We start from the raw sequence: 21231 nt of genomic DNA on the forward strand, positions 1-21231 counted from the left end.
TGTTTGGTTACATGATGTAATTGGCATTTCAGTTTTGGAGGGGGCAAAGACTCAGTATTTAATCAATGATTTTAAGAATACTGGCTGTCCTTCTGGAGGAAAATAAAGCTGGACCCTGTCATCATCCCCAAGCAAAAAGCAGGGTCAATAAAACAAAGATTTAACATATAAATATAAATGTCTTATACATGAATTACCTACAACTTTACTAAAGCCAGATATCCCTGACTGGTGTCTGCCTGGATTCCTCTGTCCCTACTTCTCCCAGGACTAATGGGACTTCCATGTTTGAGTTAAACTAGAGTCTTTTTTACCCTCTCCTCACCACACAACAGCTGCTCTTTCTTTCTGTGGGTATGACGGTTCTTTGTGTCCTCACTCCAGTGGGATTGAATGTTCTTAGAAGAAATTTGTTACCCACGGGTCTTCATGACTGTGTTATTTGTGTCCTAATTTGGCAGGTAGAATTTGAGAGAAAAATCAATGTGAACAGATTCATGTGATTGTTAATATTAATCTTCTAATGTATAATCATGTTCTAAAATGATCTGTGCTGGACAAATGATTACTAAAGGGGGCCCAAAAACTTGGCTTCCCATTTATAAGACAAGACAAGCAATACAGGAAGGTAATCTTGTAAGAGAACAGAGACTTAGTTGATCAATCGTGAGAAAGGAAAACAGGGATAGATGGAATGGTCATTAACGGTTCTAAACAAAAGTCCCCAGGTTTTGCAGGAATCTTCTGGTGTTTTAGAAATAACCATATCTATAACTAGAGAGTGTAAAGCTGAACTAGAGATGGGAAGATTGCTGTCCTGTTCACTTTTTATTTCTGGAACAAAGATATTCTCAAAGCAGTGAGAAATACCTTAACTAGAAGGTCAAGTGAATACTTGACCATTGTTCATCTCTCTCTACAATGAAGGGGCTCACACTTCAAGAACCTGCTTTGGGGAGTGCAATTAACCTCATGCCAAGGGAATGAAGAAATTAGAAACCAGAGTGATTTACCCAAACAGCGAACCACACCCACTTTCCTAAAGGGAGACCGAGTTTGATGGAGGGAACATAATTCTGAGTTCAAAATTTATTTCACCTCTTGGGGAAATTCCTTACCTTCTCCGGGCCTCGTTTTCTCATCTCTAAAAAGATACTCAATAATCATCTCACACAAGGAAAGTGCCCAGGATAATAACTGCTCATTCCTGCTCCCTTCACACCCCTTCCCAGCAGAAATTTTGAGGGGGTACAAAAAAAAAACACGCTCAAAAATTCCATCTCTAATAGAGAAAAAATGCATATCCAATTTGCTATTAGATAAGGCTCATTCAAAATAAGTGTCCAAGGCATTCCTGAACAACAGTTTTATCCAAAGACATGTATTCCAACAACAGCATATTAATTTTATTCTACATAGGCTCTTTGCAGATTCAAACATTTGTTGTAGTGTGGGACAAGATTTTTGGCATCAATTTAGTAAAACGTTGGGTTCTTCGTTTGCATAACTGTTGCGCCTGTAATGAGCACATACAAAGCCTTGGCTCATTTTGCTGCTCTCCACTCGCTTTAGAGCAGTGGCCGTTTCTCCCTCCCATCTGCAGCCTAGGGAGGCTGTGTAAAGTCCCACCAGAGCCCAGAATCTATGCTACAAACCAAAAGCATTTACAATAAAAAATCCACAAAAAAGTTCTCCATCTTTCAGCATCACAAGGAGTGAACAATGTTGCATGTCAGGAACAATTCTCCATGTCACTACTGTAGTTCTTGACACAGGAGATCAGCATAGAACTTTTAGTAAGTCCTGTGGACATCACTAGAAATGACTTTTATTTAAGCTATTAATAGTGACTTCACACCTTTTTTTCTTAATTATCATCCACTTTTGTGCAGAAACAAAAATTTGTACATAAAACTGTTCATTCAGTGAAGCCCCAGTATGAGGAGATGTCATTCTGTCTTTAATTTACACAGCAAGTGGCTACATAACTGTTTCTCCGTGTATAGGATCAGGAAGAGTTAATGGGAATCATTTTATGTCACATTTGTTATTGCATATTACTATAATACCCAAGGAGAGTTAGGACATTCCCAGTAACTTAACATTTTCACATATATCCTCTTGTCAACTCTAATTCCTCCCTCCAGTAGATATTTATTTTATAGACCCTGCATTTCATACACAGCAAAAGGTTTGACGATTAAGAATAAAGTATACCCTGTCCTCTTGGGCGTGACAGTTCTTTTCAGCATTATGTGGCACCTCCTCCAAAAGCAGTCAGAGCAAGGTGTTAGGGGAGCAACCAGAATGGATGCTTGAGAGGAGAAGCAGGTCATTTTTTCTTATCCAATGATGAACTGAGTGGAGAAGTCAGTTCTTTCTTGAAGATTATTTTAGGCTGAAACCTGAAAAATAAGTGAGAGGAAGCATTCTATGCAGAAGGTACTTTTGTTTTTCAATTCTTAAAACCAGAGTCGCACTCCAGACCAATAAGAGCAGTTAATATCTGATGAGTTGGGAGGTTGGCCCTGAGCTAGTATTATGTTAAATACCCTATATGGATTATCTCACACATTTTTTCCACATCATACCTATAAGTTATATTGCTTCTACTTATATAGAGAAAAATAAGACTTTTTTTTTTAATTCATACCACCAGCTTCCCACAGCCCTAAATAGGGATTCTGGGCAATGTGCAGCAGGTCGTCTGTGCTTTGATCTGTAAAGCCATTTCCAAATATTCCTTTAGTTTGAGTGGACTTTGTTTGGAGAGACTCTATCCACAACCTTTTCACATTCTTTTCTTTTATTATTTTTTCTTAAAACTTATCTTCTCTGATGCAAAAAGAATCAGAAACACCACTAAAAAAAGAAAAGTGATATAGCACCATGTATATATATGTGTCTGTCCTGTCATAACTCAAAGCCATAGGTAGAAAAATGGAATTTCTAGAGATTATGCCCAGGTTTAATTCATTCTCTGCTCTCTTCTTCCCTTCATACCACTAGTAGATGGGAAAAAAGGTGAAAAATGATGAACTGATGGCTTAATTATGCTGCAGGAGCCTATCTTAAGGGACACACTGGTTCTTCTGAATGTTAGGTTCACCAAAGATCCAGTGATGGGACCAGTCTGTAGACAAGGGTGGGCAGGGTAGACAGAAAGTAAATGTGAGAGTGGCTGGAGGGAAAATACCACGTGTCCACATAATCTTCTCTCTGCAGTCCTGTTTTGTATTTTTATAGCAAAATTGGTATACACAGCATGATGGTTAAGATTCTGGAGTTTGGAGTGGGAAAAATTAAAGATTGAATATTTGTTGTCACTTATAAATTGTCACACTGTATCTATGGACAGTTTACAAAATGTGCCTGAACCTTGTTTTTCTTGCATGTGGAGTGAAGCTAAAAACACTCACCACTTAGTTTCTCAAGGTCATTAGAGGAAAACCTTCATGTAAAGCGCTGAGCATGGTACTTGCCACACAGAGAGAATTGCATAAGTCAGAGTTATCGGAATTATTTGGTTTACAATTTTAAACCTCTGGGTAAAGGTAAAAACCAAGACATTTTCCAACTGCCAATTTTTAAAACTAATAGCTTTGTGCCTTCCGAGTAGTATTCTTGTTCTCATTGGGCACTTTCTAATGAAAACATTTTTAAGGTCTTTACTTAGCTTCATTTTTTGAATTAAATGAACTTCCCTGTTCTATTTACAAAGCATTGATTAATTAATGTTTCCCAATGAATATATTTGATGCTAATATTGGAATCTAAAATCAGCATTTTACAGAATTTAAGGCTAATAGAATTCAGGACACAGAAATTTCAAAATGGTTTGTACAACCCAAGAACGGCTGCCCCTTCTCGTTCACCTCATTTAGGGGATGAATTGATCCTTCTCTTCCTCTTCATGCCCCACATCCTAAACAGATTTCCTGAAAGACCTTCTGGTTAAGTTCTCATCCCCTTGGCAAGGCAACTTGTCTGCTGAGCCAGTCAGCTGTCTCATTGAGATTCACTGCCAGGTGGACAGCTTTGATGGCAAGGAGGTGGCGTTCCGCCCAGTTAAGCAGCTTTCAAGCCTCAAGCCATAAAGAGGAGCTCCTGGCCCTCCTTCCTCCAGGAGGATGCTGCAGACATATTGCCTGTCCTTGGAAGTGCGGTTTTCCTGCCGCGCGAATTATTGAGCTGTGCAGAACACCTTACTCACTGCTCTCTCCTCGGAGAACTGGAGACACAGACCTTGTCCAGTTTCTAGTGTCAGCTCTTCTCCACCAAAGGTGCTCAAGTAATTAGTTTGAGTTGGACGCAAGCAGTATGGGAGTTAAGAGAATGTAGGGTTTGGTTTGGTTTTGTTTTTAGTTGAAGCTGATGGTTCTATTCACCAGGAGAAAAATGCTATAAGACATGTAGGAAATAAAAATGCTATAAGATATGTAGGAAATAAAAAACACCACATTTCTGAATAAAACATCCTCTTTAAAATTGGCCTCGCATCACTTTTCAGCTAAATAAATCTTATTATGGCTTATATAGCAATAGCAATTGTACCTCCAACAGTGAAGTTAAATTGGGCTGTTTACCAGCCCATTTTATAGATCTGAATACTAAGAACATAAGATTGTCAAAGACTTGAACATGACATTTTAAAATGAAAACAGAATCATTTGTGTGCTTTTTATCATATAGGTAATATGCATTAATTTAAAGATGCAGAAAGCTTGGGTCTGGGGATGTGGCTCAAGCGGTAGTGCACTGGCCTGGCATGCGTGCGGCCTGGGTTCGATCCTCAGCACCACATACAAACAAAGATGTTGTATCCGCCGTAAACTGAAAAAAAAAAATTAAAATTCTCTCTCTCTCTCAAAAAAAAAAAAAAAAGATACAGAAAGCTAAGAGGAAACAAAATCATCCATTAAATCACAAGAGAACCTCAGTGCACCAGTTTACACAATTCCCCCAACAAAGAAGGAGCAGTTGGAGATTCTGCAAGGTCTTGATTGGAGTGGCCTCTGTGTTTTCACCAACTCACTGACTCTTCACCATGGAGGCAAGGAGGAGCTTCCTGTCTCCTTGTGCAAGAGAAAGAGGTTTTCAGGGAATCTTTAGGTCTCGCTAACTTTGGCAAGAGTTTGGGAATTTGGTGAGTGAGTGTGCCAATGTCCAACATCCACCTGAAAAATCCAAAGGCGGAGATGAGTCATCTAGCTGTTTACCTGGTGAAGCAGAACAGCACTGTGGCTATACTGGGTCCACTGCTTGCCTGGAGGGTGGCAAGTTGAAATACACAGGAATGTTTACTGTGGGGCATTGGGGGAGACGACCATTAAGCCAAAGCTGAAACATTTTAAATCCTACCTAAGAGGACACTCTAGAAAGAGCTAGAGGGCCCTGCTGGGACAGTCTAAGTAGAAGAGCTCAGGAAAAACAAGGGGAAAATGGTTTTCTGCTTTGCCATCTATAGAGTGTTCCATCAAGTTGGAGCTCTGAAGAGAGCTAAACGCAGAAGTGCTCAGTCAAGGCCAGATGTCCTGAAGCTTCTTACAGAAGCACCAGCCAGATAGGATGCTTCTATCCTCCTTCATTCTTCTTGTCCCTTGTGACTTTTTTTTTCACTCTCTTTGTGGTTGGCAAAAATAGAAAGAAGGTTGGAATCCAAAGTGGGGAAAGATAAAAGAAAGGCTACATTCTACACCTCCCAACAGTGGTGGTGGCAGCCTGAAACTAATTGCTTATAGCTATCTAGCTGAATGATGGATGGAGAATTCTTAGGTTTCAGTGAAGATCATATTATTGGTTAATATAACGATGGGCTTTTTTAAAACATAAATTTTGTATGTGGAAATCTAGCCTCACTGTAACATTTTATACTAATAGTGACCAAAAATGTCAGCACTCCAGGGACAAGGGGAAAACTCTAATAAATATTAAAAGGATAGCTGTAAGAGACATAAAATAGACATAATCTCTATCACCTCTGCTGTTGTGACCAAAAAGGGAGCCATAGACAATATATCAATGGGTGGTAATGACCATGACTCCATAAAATTTTATTGACAAACAAAGACTGTGGGCTCATTTGGCTCATGGACTGTAGAATGCCAACTACTACTTTCTGTCACCATTTTTAACGACTGCATAGGGTTCCATTCCACAATTTTAATCAAATCTTATTTATCATCACACTTTTGTCACTCATTGAAGTTTTGATTCTGAGTTCTGTGATGAAGTGTAATACTTGGGTGCACATCTTTTGTATATAGAACTTTACGCTCTTTTTAATTGTTTATGGTTGGCTCCTAAAGTGCAATTCCTGGATCAGGTTCCACTTTAAGGGGTTTTGAACAGTATTGCCAAAACACTCTCAGAAAATATGTACCTGTTTTTACACTCAGAAGTGGTAGGACAGAGTGTCCTTACAACAGAGACGGCAGTGGGGAACTCTTCAGCCACATATCCCACAAATCAAAAAATAAATAAAGAAATAAATAAATAAGGAAATGGAAGCTAATGCATGTTCCAAGTGGTTTAGTAGCTTCAGTCTTTGGTCCAGAAGACTGAGAGGCCCAGCTCTCTCTATTGCATGATGGCTTCTAAAAGACACACTGAGAAGAGATTATTACCCACCTCTGAATTCTCTGGCTACTGCCTGGCATCACATTTTCTTGCTTCTGTTTCCAGAGCTGCCATGATCCCCAGCAGAGAGAGTGAAACCGAGAGTGGGCACACACAGCCAAAACTAACCCTACTCTAACCTTGTCGCACAGTGTGACCCTGGGCAGGGCCCTCAACCTCAGCTGTGTGGCAGCTTCTCTGCAGAAAAACTGTGACAGCACCCTCCAGGAAGGATGCAGAAACTAAATGATTACACTCCTTCCTACAAATATCAGGTGTTCAAGAAGGGTTTTCTGACCCTACGGGTAGGAAGGAGAGGCAGAACTCTTCGTTTACAGATAGATAGCTACTGCGTAATACAAAGAAATTGATACAAGAGAATCTTATTGCTTTTATTTCATTGGGAGAGTCAATGCAGGTGCTTTATCTGGCCATGAACTAAACTTGCCCATTTTTGGGGACGGCAGTTATAGCTCAATGGTAGAGTGCTTGCCTAGCACATGTGAAGCGCTGGGTTGGATCCTTGGCAAAACATAAAAATAAATCAATAAAATAAAAGTATTGTGTCCATCTACAACTAAAAATAATTTTAAAAAAATAAAATAAACCTTAAGAATCCCCCATCCCCAAATCTTACATGGATCCACGATTCTGGCCCCATTTAAGTCCCAGGAAAACCACACTTTGGGGACATAAATAATGCTCCCACAGATATTGACACCCTGTCCCCAGAATTAACCAAGCCCTGCTTGTTGCCCTTGTTTCCGTAGTCGTTTGGTTTCCTACCCCTCCTTCCAGAGGGCCACTCTGACCTCTCTTATTTTAATCTCCATTTCAAAACAATTTCGTGGCTTGGTTCTCTTTCTTAATTCTGATAGCCTGCCTTAGATCCCACTGCAAACTTACACCCATTCCAAGGGCCCTGGGGTGGGGTTTTTGCCCTCCCCTCTTTCCTACAAAGGTGCTGTTAGAGGATCAGACAGTCACCTCCAAAGAACCTCCATGGTTCAGGGGACTATCACCTGTAAAAAAAAACTGCTTTCAAAATTTTTATGCTTTTAATAAACCCAGGCAAGTTGGCTCCACATGAGCTTAACCACTACTCCCAGGCCTCTTCATGTAATTATTCTTCTCTTTTCTTGGGGAGACTCCCACAGCCACATCTGTGACTGAATTCACTTCATCCAAATGTTTCATGTTGCAATATATTCCATATATTTAATTTGTGTCTGAAAGCATTTCCTATTATTTCTTTCCTTTTTCTAAAACCTTCAGTGATGCCCTATCACTATCAGGAAACAAATTGGATCCCCTGAAGCATAATGCTCAATATCTCCCAAATATAATCCCAAATGACTCCAACATTCACACACACAAAAAAAGTTTCACAAGTGGCCAAAGAGCACAAAAAGATGTATTCAACATTGTTAGTCATCAGGCAAATAAGAATTAAACCCACAATGAGATATCACTACATATCTAGTAATATGGCTAAAATGAGAAATTGACAACGATATGACCTCAGACTGCTCTTCTGTCACCTAATATTTCTCTGGGTAAATTCTAAGCCTCAGCCAAATTAGACTACTCATCCTTCTCCAAAAGCCCTGGCCCTCCCACTTGCCTAATCTCTGTTCCTGTACATCTGAAATGTCCTGGTGGTGCTCTCCCATAAAAAGGTCCCTCTTCTCCAGATCCTTTGACTAGGTCATTACCTGAGAATGGGAAATTGACATAGCACGTAGAATTAAGGTCAATGATCAGCTGACCTAAAAATAGCAGATTATGTTATGTTATTGTGGCAGACATAGTGTAAACATGCGAACCTTTAAAAACGAAGGAAGGATGCAGTACAGGAGGTCAGAGTGATGGGATGTGATAAGAGATCCATCCACTATCGCTGATTTGAAGACAGATGAAGAGGTGCATGAAGAGGTGGCCTCTAAGGGCCGAACAGGACTTTCCCCTTGAGACTGCAGACACTATGATTTTAGTCCAGCAAGTTGTTTATGACACACTTACATTCAGAGTGGTAAGAAAACAAACTTTTGCTGTTTTAAGCTATTCAGTTTATAATAATTCAGTACAACAATGAGAAACTAATAGAGCTGTCCTCTTAAGTTGATGTGCATTGAAAAGGTTTGAGAAAGGACAGTCCAACCACATTTGACTCCTCCCCTCTCTGAACCTCCATGGTGATTTTTTTCTCTGTCTCTCACATCACATAGCATATGTCTTTGCCTTATAGTCCTTTCCCCTCCAGCTTTAATCAATCACTTTATATTGTCCATTTTTACAAGCTTAATGATGATGGCTGCCCTCCCATTGTCTCTTCTGTCAAAAGGCCTATGCTCCACACCTTCTGACTCCTTGTTTTTTCCAGTTAGCTAGAGGTGAGTGGACTCGGGGGGACATCTGACCCAAGCACAGTCAATCCACAGAAAGTCTGGGACTGGCCTAGCGTGAAAGATGAAGGGGAACCGATCAGATGAACTCCTCTTTGGAAGCCTGTCAGCATGCATTGGAGATGGTTAGAGCAGAAAGGTCTGACAGAGTTAGGGTAAGAATAGCTACTCACCATAAGGAGGCCAAGTCAAAGAGGAAACTGGTGAGAGAAGAGAGACTAAAGCTGAAATGAAAGGAGGCAGGGGCATCATGAGGTGGATGAGAGAGAAAGAGACAAAGACACACTGACCAATTTCTCAGTTTTAAGGAATAATGGTCTTCTCACTTCTTCCTGCCCCCTCATCTCAAAACGCCTCTGTCTTCTCTCAGCACCCATAGTGATATTCCTTCCTACGGCCCAACAGCCTCTCCAACTCCTTCTTTCACCTATATCTTGCCCAAGCCTTTTCAGCATTCTCCTACGCATCTTTGAAGCCTTACCACAAGTAATCATCCATTTTCCACACATGCACCAGTCTGTTTTATAATATGTGAATCAATAGAAGATAGTGAAGACATCGATAAATTTCTTAAGTCATATGATTTGCCCAGACTGAGTCAGGAGGATACACACAATTTGAACAGACCAATATCAATGGATGAAATAGAAGAAGCAATCAAAAGACTACCAACCAAGAAAAGCCCAGGACCGGATGGGTATACAGCAGAGTTTTACAAAACCTTTAAAGGAGAATTAATACCAATACTTTTCAAGTTATTTCAGGAAATAGAAAAAGAGGGAGCTCTTCCAAATTCATTCTATGAGGCCAACATCACCCAGATTCCGAAACCAGACAAAGACACCTCAAAGAAAGAAAACTACAGACCAATATCTCTAATGAACCTAGATGAAAAAATCCTCAATAAAATTCTGGCAAATCGGATACAAAAACACATCAAAAAAATTGTGCACCATGATCAAGTAGGATTCATCCCTGGGATGCAAGGATGGTTCAATATACGGAAATCAATAAATGTTACTCACCACATCAATAGACTTAAAGATAAGTGCCATATGATCATCTTGATAGATGCAGAAAAAGCATTCGACAAAGTACAGCATCCCTTTATGTTCAGAACATTAGAAAAACTAGGGATAACAGGAACTTACCTCAACATTGTAAAAGCTATCTATGCTAAGCCTCAGGCTAGCATCATTCTGAATGGAGAAAAACTGAAGGCATTCCCTCTAAAATCTGGAACAAGACAGGGATGCCCTCTCTCACCACTTCTGTTCAACATAGTTCTCGAAACACTGGCCAGAGCAATTAGACAGACAAAAGAAATTAAAGGCATAAAAATAGGAAAAGAAGAACTTAAATTATCACTATTTGCAGATGGCATGATTCTATACCTAGCAGACCCAAAAGGGTCTACAAAGAAACTACTAGAACTAATAAATGAATTCAGCAAAGTGGCAGGATACAAAATCAACACGCATAAATCAAAGGCATTTCTGTATATCAGTGACAAAACTTCTGAAACAGAAATGAGGAAAAACACCCCATTCACAATATCCTCAAAAAAAAAAATAAAATACTTGGGAATCAACCTAACAAAAGTGGTGAAAGATTTATACAATGAAAACTACAGAACCCTAAAGAGAGAAATAGAAGATCTTAGAAGATGGAAAAATATACCCGGTTATTGGATAGGCAGAACTAACATCATCAAAATGGCGATATTACCAAAAGTTCTCTATAGGTTTAATGCAATGCCAATCAAAATCCCAATGGCATTTCTTGTAGAAATAGATAAAGCAATCATGAAATTCATATGGAAAAATAAAAGAACCAGAATAGCAAAAGCAACTCTAAGCAGGAAGTGTGAATCAGGCACCATAGGGATACCAGATTTCAAACTATACTACAGAGCAATAGTAACAAAAACAGCATGGTACTGGTACCAAAGCAGGCGGGTGGACCAATGGTACAGAATAGAGGACACAGAGACTAATCCACAAAGTTACAACTATCTTATATTTGATAAAGGAGCTAAAAGCATGCAATGGAGAAAGGATAGAATCTTCAACAAATGGTGCTGGGAAAACTGGAAATCCATATGCAACAAAATGAAACTGAATCCCCTCCTCTCACCATGCACAAAAGTTAACTCAAAATGGATCAAGGAGCTTGATATCAAATCAGAGACTCTGAGTCTGATAGAAGAAAAAGTTGGCTCTGATCTACATATTGTGGGGTCGGGCTCCAAATTCTTTAATAGGACACCCATAGCACAAGAGTTAATAACAAGAATCAACAAATGGGACTTACTTAAACTAAAAAGTTTTTTTCTCAGCAAGAGAAACAATAAGAGAAGTAATAGGGAGCCTACATCATGGGAACAAATTTTTACTCCTCACACTTCAGATAGAGCCCTAATATCCAGAGTATACAAAGAACTCAAAAAAATAAACAATAAGAAAACAATTAACCCAATCAAAAAATGGGCCAAGGACCTGAACAGACACTTCTCAGTGGAGGACATACAATCAATCAACAAGTACATGAAAAAATGCTCACCATCTCTAGCAGTCAGAGAAATGCAAATCAAAACCACCCTAAGATACCATCTCACTCCAGTAAAATTGGTAGCCATTATGAAGTCAAACAACAACAAGTGCTGGAGAGGATGTGGGGAAAAGGGTACACTTGTACATTGCTGGTGGGACTGCAAATTGGTACGGCCAATTTGGAAAGCAGTATGGAGATTCCTGGGAAAGCTGGGAATGGAACCACCATTTGACCCAGCTATTGCCCTTCTCGGACTATTCCCTGAAGACCTTAAAAGAACGTACTATAGGGATACTGCTACATCGATGTTCATAGCAGCACAATTCACAATAGCTAGACTGTGGAACCAACCTAGATGCCCTTCAATAGATGAATGGATAAAAAAAATGTGGAATTTATACACAATGGAGTATTACTCTGCACTAAAAAATGACAAAATCATGGAATTTGCAGGGAAATGGATGGCACTAGAGCAGATTATGCTAAGTGAAGCTAGCCAATCCCTAAAAAATAAATGTCAAATGTCATCTTTGATATAAGGAGAGCAACTAAGAACAGAATAGGGAGAAAGAGCATGAGAAGAAGATCACCATTAAACAGGGTTGAGAGGTGGGAGGGAAAGAGAGAGAGAAGGGAAATTGCATGGTAAAGGAAGGAGACCCTCATTGTTATACAAAATAACATATAAGAGGAAGTGAGGGGAAAGGGAAAAAAACAAGAGAGAGAAATGAATTACAGTAGATGGGGTAGAGAGATAAGATGGGAGGAGAGGGGAGGGGAGGGGATGGGGGATAGTAGAGGATAGGAAAGGCAGCAGAATACAACAGACACTAGTATGGCAATATGTAAAACAGTGGATGTGGAACTGATGTGAATCTGCAATATGTATACGGGGTAAAAATGGGAGTTCATAATCTGCTTGAACCAAATGTATGAAATATGATATGTCAAGAACTTTGTAATGTTTTGAACAACTAATAATAAAAAAGAATCAAAAATTTTAAAAAAAATATGTGAATCAGAAAATCCCACTTTCCTGCCCAGAACAATTTGGTGAAGGCCTATTCTCTGCAGAGCCCAATCTCTTTGACAGGACCCATGGGGTGCCCCCTCTCCCTTACCAGTCTTCTTGCTCATCCAGCTCATTCTCTTTCTCTTGTTCTCTTCATGCTTCACCCAAGAAACCTATGGCGGCCAAATTCTGTGTTTTTGCTAAGAATGTTAACTCATGCTATATATCACAATAACCCATGGAGTGCTTTAAAAATACATACTGTTCATGGGAGAAGGAGAATGTAAAAACTTTCTGTGCTAATATTTTTTCTATTCTCTGTGCTATTTTCTTCTATTATTTTCTATTGTTAGTTTTTTTTTTAATTCTAAAGAAATAAAAGTTATTAGACACAGTCAGGTGCCACCATGAATGTTTGGAGTGGGTGACTGGTGAGTCTGTTGCACATCCAGGGCTGACACTGCCCACTCCCCACTCCCTCTGAGACACTGAGCACTTCCACAGTTCCATGGCATGGTTTGGAACGTTATTTCTGGAAAGCGATTATTTAAGCATCCAGGTCTAGTTTATTTGTCATTCTGTTGTGAATCCCCCAACTTTCCAGATGGAACCGATGCCTCTTTCCACACTGTTCCTTATTTCTTTGGCCTTACCTCTACCATGGCATTTAGTGAAATCGTTTCCCCTATGTATCTGTCTCCTCTGTTGGAATATATGCCTAGTCAGGAAAGAAGCGGTGGTTTCCTCATGCAAACAACCTCCCCTGGCCAAGTTCAGTGGCAAACATCACGGACCTTTTAAAATTCAATAGAGGACTCTGCATGGTTTATGCTCTGAATAAGTAAGTGATAGTATATTGATTGAGCAATTGTTATGGAATGGCCCTGTTCTAAGACCTATGCAAATACTAAGTTGACAGAAGTTGAAATAGGTTTATTTTTATTTTCTAATTTTACAGTGAAAATCTGTTTGCCACCAGCTGGTTTCCAACCTAAGCAGCCCTGACCTAGTAGCTACTATTTTGTAACCTCTCAAAAGAGCACCCAAGCTTCAGAATCTGATATTAAGGATACTTTTAATCAATCCTAAATAGTCTATTTTGAACTTGTAGTATTCAAAACTATCACACATTGTCTTTTTTTATTGGTTGTTCAAAATATTACAAAGCTCTTGACATATCATATTTCATACATTAGATTCAAGTGGATTATGAACTCCCATTTTTATCCCAAATACAGATTGCAGAATCACATCGGTTACACATCCACATTTTTACATAATACCATATTAGTAACTGTTGTATTCTGCTACCTTTCCTATCCTCTACTATCCCCACTCCCCTCTACCCCATCTACTGTAATTCATTTACCTCCTTGTTTATTTTCCCATTCCCCTCACAACCTCTTATATGTAATTTTGTATAACATTGAGGGTCTCCCTCCATTTCCATGCAATTTCCCTTTTCTCTCCCTTTCCCTCCCACCTCATGTCTCTGTTTAATGTTAATCTTTTCTTCCTGCTCTTTCTCCCTGCTCTGTTCTTAGTTGCTCTCATTATATCAAAGAAGACATTTGGTATTTGTTTTTTAGAGATTGGCTAGCTTCACTAAGCATAATCTGCTCTAGTGCCATCCATTTCCCTGCAAATTCCATGATTTTGTCATTTTTTAGTGCTGCGTAATACTCCATGGTGTATAAATACCACATTTTTTTTTATCCATTCATCTATTGAAGGGCATCTGGGTTCATTCCACAGTCTAGCTATTGTGAATTGCTATGAACATCGATGTGGCAGTATCTCTGTAGTATGCTCTTTTAAGGTCTTCAGGGAATAGTCCGAGAAGGGCAGGGGTAACAAATAACCCAATCAACAAATGGGTCAAGTACCTGAACAGACATTTCTCAGAGGAGGACATACAATCAATCAACAAGTACGTGAAAAAATGCTCACCATCTCTAGCAGTCAGAGAAATGCAAATCAAAACCACCCTAAGATACCATCTCACTCCAGTAAGATTGGCAGCCATTCTGAAGTCAAACAACAACAAGTGCTGGCGAGGATATGCGGAAAAGGGTACTCTTGTACACTGCTGGTGGGACTACAAAATGGTGCGGCCAATTTGGAAAGCAGTATGGAGATTCCTGGGAAAGCTGGGAATGGAACCACCATTTGACCCAGCCATTGCCCTTCTCGGACTATTCCCTGAAGACCTTAAAAGAGCGTACACATTGTCAAATCTGTATGAGAGGATTGTTTGACCGAAGAATGTATCACACTGAAGTATACTCATAAGCACAGAATAGCTCTGGAAACCACACTGCATAAGTTCAAAATCCTGTCTCTAAATGCATAAACTTGAGCAAGTCACTTTAACTGTCTTTTCTAAGTACCTTTCCTTAAAGCAATGATATCAAGAGCATCTACTTTATTGTCACATAAAGCAAATTAGTAAAGCTAATACCAGACATATAGAAAATGATATGAATGGTGTGTGTGTGTGTGTGTGTGTGTGTGTGTGTGTGTTATAACCAAATTTAGTTGGAGATGGTTTCAACCATAAGTCATTCAGAAAGTGTAAATCATTCAGAATGCTGTCTTGGAACCTCTACCCTTAGGTGTTCTTTAGGTTATATAATTATCCTGAGTATCATATAACACGTATTGCGTAATCTCTGCTCCTTGGCAACCATTTTCTTTTATTTAATTGAAAGTTCACAGCACAAATAATGTAACTTCCTGGTCCATCTCCTGGGAGTCACCTTTGTAGGTGCTGTTTGGTCACAAACTTAAGATTTATAATATGTTTATATAATTGCTATAATTTATAGTTCTTTTGAAGTGAGCACTGGAGCCAGCGGGAGACAAACCCTTCCACAAGGCAGCTGCAAGCGAGTCTTCTCCAGAAGATGGATCGGGTGACTGCCACATTCACTCCAGAATGGCTCCCAGGGCTTCTGCTGCTTGGCAAGGGTCACAGAAGAACTTGATCAGCAAAATCTTATTTGTCACCTGAGCTCATGCCAAATGTGCAAGACCAAGCTTCTACCACAAAGACTGGGGGAAGAAAGGGGCCCCAAGAGACCTGTCAGGAAGCACAGAACTCTCTCTTAAATGTCAAGATAGATGATTTAGTGCAACAAGAAACAAGAATAGAAAGTTGTCACAGATCTCAGAAGACCCATAAAATACCAGCCAAGTCAACAGATGTTTATTGGACACTTACTTTGAACCCCAAGTTCACTCTGAGCCCAATTTCCTTTATATGAGACTTCACTACCTGCTAATGCAATTTAAATAGGTAGACACTCTCCACAGGAATCTCATAGTCAGAGCTCATGGGGACATTTTGTTTGGTTTCTAGGGTGTTTCCTTTAAAAAGAAGATTAATTGGTTTCCAAAATTTAAAAACTGGTAGATGTCAAATAAAATCTATATTCCTGACTTGTAGATTTTATAAGGCCACATTAGGTCGACAATTTTGCAGGACAACAATTAGCATCTGCTGGTCAGCAGCTTCCCCTTTACCCAGACAAGAAGTGTACAAGTCCACTTTGCTGCCCTTACTCCATCTTCTATTCTGTGGGAACTTGAGGCTGCATCCTCTGTGATCTCATGCAAAACCATCTATGTAACACTTAATGCCTGAGATGGTTCACTTTCTGCCTGAGGTTTTAAGGAAGGAAGTTACTGTCTTGTTGAGTTAAATGATGAATAAATGTGTGATAAAAGAGGTTTAGATCTTCAACAGTACAATAGCAGTTTTGTACAACTATAATAGATATGCATTTACTTTTGGCCTCATTCTATGAACAGGGACACAGATTAATATAGTAGAGAAAGAAAATGCTTCAGGGTCAGCCAAGGCAGATCAAAATGCTGGCGCTTCCTCTCTTAGCAGTGTAACTAACTCTCTCTGAAAACTCTCTCAGAGTTTCTGTTTTCTCTTTTCCACAATGGAGATAATTAAATCGGCCTCACAGGGACATTGTGAGGTTTAAATTAATACTTTTGTGCTTTGCTCATGCTGTGGCTTCAGCCTGGAAATTTCTGTGCAGTCCGCCCTTTGTCAAGCTGACAAATTTCTCTTACAGATCATGGCCCAGAGAAAAACACCATTTATCCCCCACAGTCTTCCAACTCTCACTGTCCCCAACCACTGTACCTTGGGGAAAGATGAACTTCTGTGCTTCTGGGTTCCTACACTTCCCTCTGGGGAAGCATGTTTTATGACATGTATATTTTGCAAATATCTTAACCAGCAAAACAGGAATCATTTTTTAGGTTCCTAGACTCTTAACACTGTACCTGTTCTATATGTGTTCAGATAATAGCATCCCACTATTAAATGGGTATATGTCCATGGTTTTTTTCTTAATGTTTGACTCACATTCAATAATAATAATAATAATAATAATAATAATAATAATAATATAAACCTCATTGGTTTGATTAGCTAGAATAGATGTATACATGCTTGTACTTATCCAAGCTGTTGAAAACACCTGAAATGAACTTATGTAGAAAGAATTTCCTACTAGAGGTTTTATTAAGATAGAAAAAAATTTCCATTATGAATTCTATGGATAAATTTAGCTTCCATACTTCCCAGAATAAGCATATCTGAACAGATTAAGGCAACCCTAATAAGGCCCCATCCTCTCCCAAGATCCATATGTGATTTTGACCCAAAGCACTTTTATATTTCAAACTTTGATCAAAATCTAGAAGGTAAGCTCCCGGAGGGCAAGCTTGTTCATCTGTTTTATTAATGTAGACTAATTAGAGCAAGATCTGGCATATGAGGGATATTCAATACATATTTATGGAATGAACATAAGGATACATTCAGGATGTACTAAGATATCAAGCACTTGGTAGGAAGTAAGAGCACACTACATGCCAGTGGATGTGAGAGTCACTTTCTATACATTAATCTCACATATTCATAATTCCGCAGTGAGACTGGTACCATTATTATCATGACATTTTGAAGTTAAGTAATTTTTTTTACTCCAAAGTCTTTGTTGTCCCTACTTCACCATCAATGCCAATTCTTGAAGTATTTATTTAATAAGGACAGAAATATGGTAGATAGGCTCCTAGGGTGCCCAAGGCAATGGAGGACCATGTACATTTTCCTTCTCCATGTGGATCTTTCCTCAAATCACAGAGTTGTCAATATACTCAGGCTGCATTCCTGTAAGAAGGGAGTACTGTTGAACTTCCCAATTAACATGACAGACATTGTTTCATGGGGTTCTGATGGTGCTGTTCCCTGGCAAGCCGAACACAATTGTGTCCTAACACTTCTAGACTCCTAAGTCAGTCATGGGGTGACCTTGTATCCTACACATTTGGTTTTGATTTATGAACATAATATTCACTTATTTAAGTGCCTTTCACTAGAATTTTTAAAGAGGATGTTTTGGATGGCCTTGTATGGTCCTGATTTTCATTCCTTGTCCTAGTGTCATTGCTAAGAGGGCTTCCTTTCACTTTATTTACGAGCACTTCAATTAGAGGATTACTGGGACAGCATTTTCTTGTAGGCCATTACTTGCAACTACTAGAGTAACAAAAATTTTCTCAACAATTTTACATATAAACAGAATCTGGTAAAACAAAAGACTATGTGTCAGTCCAGGGGAAATTTGATCCACAGGGCATAAAATAAAAATTTTATCATGACACATTCCCCAAGTCCCTTCCTTATTACTATCTTTGGACTAGATACGTTGGACCAGGTAGAAAATGATCATTTATCTTTGTTATCTTCTGTTCAGAGCCATTTTCTGTTTGCACAAATTATAGATGCACAAGATCTAAAACATATGTCCTTTTCCTGCATTATAAGTTGCAAGGCTGGGTTATCTAGGTGATGGCTTATGTAAGAATCAAGTGACTTTTGGAAAACTTTTATTTATTTACTTTTTATTTAATCTATTGGTAAGCAAGGTTATAGTTAGTAGCAGTTGTCTCAGGCAAGAGTCAATGAATGTCAAAAATGAGTGAAACTTTAATGAGAAATAAAGATTTGCATTGCCTTAAATTGTCTTCCCTCAAAAAACATCATAAGAGGAAAAAAAATTCAGTGAAATCTACCAGTCCTCTTCTCATCAAATGGCCTAAATAAAAATTACCATTTAAATCAAATCCTGTGTTTCCTGATATGACGGGTTGAGAAAAACCAATCACCACATCTATCATATTCTGCAAGAATGCATGACTTGAATATAATTATGAGGAAATGAGCAATTCCAAATTGAGAGACACTCTACAAAATAACTGGCCAGGGGGCTGGGATTGTAGCTCAGCCCCCTGGAACACTCTATTAAAATAATAACTGGCCAGCATACTTGCAAAATTTCAAAACCATAAAGATAAAGACAGACCAAAAAAAATTTCCGATGAAAAAATGCCTTCAGGAATAGAAGTTCAGTGCATCAGACATAGGAAAATGAAGGGAAGGGAGGGAAAATAGTAATGGAAATACAGTGGAAAGAGTTTGACATAACTTTAATATATACATATATGGATACACCAGGGTGCTTCTCACAATTATAAACATCCACAAAACTGGGATTCTAATTAAAGTAAAATATATTTTATATTTGCATAAAGATATCAAAACAGATTCTACTGTCATGTAAAACTAGAGTGAATAAAAATTAAAAAACAGTTTTAAAAATGTCATTTGGAATCAATCATATTTTATAAGCTGATGAGATTGATGTTTTTTGTCTTACAACTAAAATTCGAGAATGTGAGCTATAAAATGTGTTTATAGATATTTATGCATGTTACATATGCAAACTTGGTGTGTGTCATTTCTTCCTTCCATTAAGGAATTCTATTCAAATCAGCTTACAGATTAATGAATAAAACTGTCAAGATTATTAACCTAAATACCTTTTGAGCTTAAATGACTTAAATTAACATTTAATAAATAAGCTGGAAAAAACCAAACCACCTTCAGAAGAACTAACAAAACCAGCTGAGAGGTCCCAGCACCTGACCATAGCATCACAGAATGCACTGGAGACATGGAAGGACAGCTGTGCATCACCCACATCACCTCTCCCCAACCCTGGGCAGCACAGCAAAGATGCTGTCTGATGAGAGAAAGAGGGAAGCAAGCACTGGCCTTTTCCCTGGCCAGGCCTGCTGAAAAGCTTTTGTGAGACAACCTAAGAGAACCTGGAGGCAGGGAAAATATTTGTAAATTATCTGATAAAATCTTTATAACCCAAATATACAAGGAACTCGAAAACCTAAATAAGAAGCCTGATGAAAGAATGAACAAAAGACCAGAATAGACACTTCTCAAAAGAAGACATACGAAAGGCATCACACCTGTGGAAAAAATGATCAACATTACTAATCATCAGGGAATGCAGGCCAAAGTCACATGAGGTACCACCTAACCCAAGTAAGAATGGCCATGATCAAATTTGTGAAGTTGGGCACTCTCGCACACTGCTAGTGTAAATGTCAACTTCTCCAGCCTACCATAGGAGACAGAGGGGAAGTTCCAGAGAACTAAAAGCAGGTCTGCCCTTTGATCCAATGATCCCACTCTGGGTATATACATAAAGGAAAGAAAATCAGTTCATAAAAGAAGTAGCTCTCCTCCTGTGTTTAGTGCAGCACCTTTCACAAAAGGCAAGATGTGGCATCAACCTACAACTCCAAGAGATGAATGTAGAAAAATGTGGAATACACACAATTAATGATACTTAGTATAAAAAGAAGGAAATCTCATCATTTCTGATATCATGGGTGAACAGTGAAATAAGTCAGGCACACAAAGAAAAGCACCATATAAACCTCACTCATGTGTGTAACCTAAAAACATTAATCTCAAAAGTGGAAAGTCAGTAAGTGTTTACCACAGGTGGTCTTGTTAGAAAGAATGAGGAGACTGTTGGGGTGTTAGTCAGATGTCACATAATTACAGTTAGGCAGGAGCAATAAGTTCCAGAATCTAATGTTTAACACTGCAAGTACAGATAATGGTGAATATTACATTGTTAAAAAATGTGGATATTAATAGTGGATATTAAGTGTTCACCACAAACACAACTATTTAGGTAATGAATGCTAATTAGCTAGATTTAACCATTCCACAATGGATATATACTTTTAGACATGTTGTATCCAATACATATATATTTGTATATTAACTTACCCTTTTATTTAAAGAGCTAAGGTATTTTATTTTTAAATGAATTTGGCTCAGAAAAGGCGTTTCTTAGTGTAGCATCCCAGGATTTCCTGTAGCACTTAAAACAAGAAAGTCTAGGCTCAATGTTAAAAAAAAAAAAAAAAAAAAAAAAAAAAAACATGCTTGCTTCATGATTAAGAAAGCCTCCCTAGCCAAAGATTATCCTAGGAGCAAGAGGAGGATGCAAGATGAATTAAGGACAAGAATTCAAGGAAGGGAGTAAGATGGGATTTTTCTGTAAACATTCAGACACCAAGTAATGACAACTTGGTCTAACACAATGGATGGAAGGAAAGATGAGGAATTCCATTGACCAAGGGGAAGGAATCAAGTTAGAAGAAATAGAACTCGTACTTAGATTATGACTGGGGATAAAAATTATGACTACTATAAGCCATATTACATTACATTTCTATATC

The sequence above is a fragment of the Callospermophilus lateralis genome, unplaced genomic scaffold, assembly GCF_048772815.1.
Source record: "Callospermophilus lateralis isolate mCalLat2 unplaced genomic scaffold, mCalLat2.hap1 Scaffold_66, whole genome shotgun sequence".
In the NCBI taxonomy this organism is placed as follows: Eukaryota; Metazoa; Chordata; class Mammalia; order Rodentia; family Sciuridae; genus Callospermophilus; species Callospermophilus lateralis.